The following is a 3,728-nucleotide window of genomic DNA, read 5'->3' on the forward strand; positions in this document are numbered from 1 at the left end:
CGGAGGGCCAGATGGTGTATGTCTTGAGCCATTGCAGGGCATCTTATCACTACTGAAGTTTCCACCTGTCACCCTCGCACAAGGGGAGCTACGGACAGGACATGAGTGAGCAGGCACAGCTGGGTTCCCAAGACATTCCAAAGCCAGGCAGTGGGCCAGATGTGGCCCATGGGTGAGAATATGTGGACATCACGCCCTCGTCTAGAACAAAGAGAGCTGCATGAGGCTAAAGACAGAAGCACGTGTGAAAAGAGAGAAGGGCAGCTTGGGGGACAAGCAGCAGGTGTCTGGAGGAAAGAAAGAGATGGGCTGTCTAGGGGGAAATACTGGACATGGCTCCAGTATGTGGGTCATCTCGCCAACCCGGGATGGAGGAAAAAAAGGTCCCAGTGTCCTGCTCTGCAGATGGCAAAGGAAAGACTCCAAGATTAAGCAACCAGCCCGACTGGAACCCCAGCTCTTGCCATCTGAAACCGAGTTCTCTCCGCCAGGTTGCAAGATAAACTCTCTGCGTGGGAAAGGAATGAGAAGACAGTCCCAACGGCAGCCAGGCCAGGCCTCTCCACCCCCACTCTGCCCCTCACCCAGCCTGTGGACTGGATGAAATGGCCATCCCAGCCTGCGCCCGTCTGCCAGCCTGCGTCTCCACCCTCCTCTTGCACTCGGTGAGATGAAAGGGGAAAGCGCCTCACCAAACACAGCAGATACGTGAATTAACAAATGCCAGTGCCTCCGGTGCCCAAGATAGCGAAAAGAGATCCAAGAAAACACTGATATTTATTTATCTGGTGTTTTCTTTCAGATCTAGCAATGTGACAATAACACGTGTCACTGTCAGCCCAGGCCCTGCTGGCAACACCTTGAAAACTACGCGGAGGTTCAGAAAATAAACAGCAGCCGCTCTGATTCCAGTGATAAAATACCAGTGTAAGGAGAGTCTCCCGGGATCCATAATCTAGAATTGTCAGGGGATACGAATTGTCTGTCTTTTTGATAAAAGATGTCAGCTCCCCTTCTGGGTTTTAAAACAGAAAGAACCCCTTCTGATTACGAGCCCAGCTGTGGATCACGAAGTCCGTTCAAAGAATCCGGGTGTGCAAGAAACGCGCTTTCCTTGTCCATCAATGTCCTGAAATTTTCTTTATCAGAAGAGAATTCAGCCAAATCAGAGTCACGGAAAGCAACAACTTGAGAGTGCCTTGTTTTTCTCCCAGTGCCTGCTTCGGAAGGCAGAAGTGTCCTGATTTACGATGTGGTTCAAAAAGCCTTCGAGGATGGCTCCAAAATTGGTAATTATTATTATTATTTTTAAGGCTCAGGACTAATTAGCCTCATGAAAGATTGTTTTGTTGTTTGCGGTCTGTGGTTGTTCTATGGCTTGTTTTGCCTTGAAAAAATGCTGCAATCGCTTTTTTCTTTCTCAATTGAAATTCAACAGGGGAAAAAATAGCCCAATTAGGAATCATCAGAGGACTGCCTCACACATAACAAGCTGCGAATAAATAAATATTTATTGAATGAGTGAATGAGTGACTGAATATTAAGCAACCTCCCAGACTGGGATAGACGAAAAATCTAAAATAAGAATTTAAATAACCTCAACACCTGTTGATCAAGGCAAGCTAGGGAACTGGTCTGATTTATACTGGTCAAACTCAGTTAACCTTCAGGATATTGGAATAGATCATTCATTCACCCAACAAACATTCATGGCACATCCACTCTGATCCAGGCTCCCAGTAAGGTGCCAAGGAGGCAGGATGCCCAGGCCCCCCACAGCTCTTCTAGTGGATGGGGGTTAGCCAGACAAAACAGAAGTACACAAGATACAAGCTGCAGTTGCTGTTAGCAGGAGTTAAACTACTGCAGTCTGGAAGGCCACAGTCTGAGAAAGCATCACTGCACCTGAGCAATAAAGCATGAGAATGTAGCAGTTATGGGAAGTCATAGGTATTTCCAGACTACAAGGGCACTTCAAGTAGTTCATGAGAGATGAAATCATAAGTTCAGGGACAAGCTTAATGTGGTTTAATGATTAGAATACCCATTCAGGAAACCGCATCCCCAAACCGAGGGCCTGGGCTTGGGTCCTGGCTGTGACTTCTGACGCCAGCTTCCTGCTGATGCCGACCCTGGGAAGCAGCATGTAGCGGCTCAAGTAGGTGTGTGCCTGCCACCCAGGTGAGTGACCTGGAGACATCTGAGGCGTAAATCAGCAGATGGGGTCTCTCCGCCCTCTCTGCTCTCTTATTGTTTGTTCTTCTCTGATCCTCAAATTTTTTTTGTTTTGCTTTTAAAGGACAAGGCTGTTTTGGTGGAAAAAAAAAAAAGGTAAAACTGAAAGGTGTGCATAGATTTTTCGCCATTTAGATATTCTGCAAACTCTCCAAGCATCTACTGTGTGAAACGAATGTTGCTCAAAATGGAGGCTTCCTGCAGCTATTGGGGAACCACCAGAAACAGGGTGGCTTAGAAACAAGCGAAATTAAACATCTTACAATTTGGAATATCAGTCATCAAAAATTAGTAACCCTAGGATATGAGGCAGGTGTCAGCAGGCCACAGCTTTAGCAGAGAACTCTTCAAGCCCCTTTTCCACCTGTGGTGGTGGCCAGCAGTCCTTTGCTGTCAAGTGCTGCTCTCCCATCTCTGCCCTGGCCTGACCCTCACTTTCTCCTAGGGTGTGTATTCTCTTCCAAGTCTCCATCAAGAACACCTAGAACATGTAGTGTCTCTTCCAACATGGAGTTTAAGATAGACTACCTTTATGATTCTCCCAGTTCCAAAGCCACATCCGCACATTTAAGTCTTGGTTCCAGCAGCACCCTACTGCTATTTCCAGGATCGAGGTGTTTGAAGGACGCTCACGTCTGGCTCTGTGGCATGCCCAGGGAACTGTATCCTGATGGAATGTTCTGGAAGCCATGGCAACTACCTCTTCAGCATCAATTCCTTTGTAACAGTTGTGTTTGAGAATACCCTTGTGTATTATGTTGTTTAATATTTTCTAAAGCAAACGCTCCATTTAATTTTCTCTTTTTTTTTGAAATGGTCCTGGGGTCATTACAGTGAGCTTCTGTTAATAACAGACAGCAAAACCCAACTCGGAGGCTGTGGTGCTTTAAAGACATCCTCAGTACACACTCCCATCGGCTAGATTTTTGTGCCTTTCAGCTGAGGTGTCCCCAAAGTGCTGACATCATTGATTATTTTTCCACGTGGGTTTTCTTCCAGGCTCCTTGCCAGGATGTAGCTCCCAGAATCTTTCTCCCATTAGCTTCCATGCTGTAGGAGTCCAGCCTGCATCTGGAGTTTTGCCAAAAAGAGTTGAGGCTGGGCCATTGCAAAGGATGTCACAATACCCTCCTCCTACTTCTACTCCCACCCTCTCATTTGCATTCTTAACATAAATGAATTGTTTCCCATAGCTTTTGTGACTTAAAAAAAAAAAAAAGCTCTTCCATGACCCTGGCATGACCTCTGCCACCTATCCAACCCACCCGCACCCACCCCCACATTCTCCACTCCAGCCCTGCAAGCCTCTGCAGTCCTTCAAATATGCCATGCTGTCTGCAACGACTATTACCTACAGTAATAGAAGTTTACCTAATGACTCCCTTGGTCAGGATTGTTCTTCTTTTCTGTCTTGCTCTTGCTTTTTTGTGAGCTCTTACGCTTTATGTCTCAACCCTGGTGGGTTTTTGTTTGGGAAGCCTTCTCTAACTTTG

At 46.6% G+C, this 3,728-nt stretch overlaps 1 long non-coding RNA gene across 1 annotated transcript; it reads right to left on the minus strand.

Moving 5' to 3' along the window:
* Positions 1-758: 758 nt before the first annotated feature.
* Positions 759-2,892, minus strand: LOC131482285 (uncharacterized). Its single transcript, XR_009246859.1, has 2 exons — positions 2,764-2,892; positions 759-1,492 (listed from the first exon to the last, which is right to left on the minus strand). It is a non-coding gene; the product is annotated as an uncharacterized LOC131482285 (long non-coding RNA).
* Between the last annotated feature and the right edge of the window lie 836 nt (positions 2,893-3,728).

This window comes from Ochotona princeps, chromosome 16, assembly GCF_030435755.1.
Source record: "Ochotona princeps isolate mOchPri1 chromosome 16, mOchPri1.hap1, whole genome shotgun sequence".
Classification (NCBI taxonomy): domain Eukaryota; kingdom Metazoa; phylum Chordata; class Mammalia; order Lagomorpha; family Ochotonidae; genus Ochotona; species Ochotona princeps.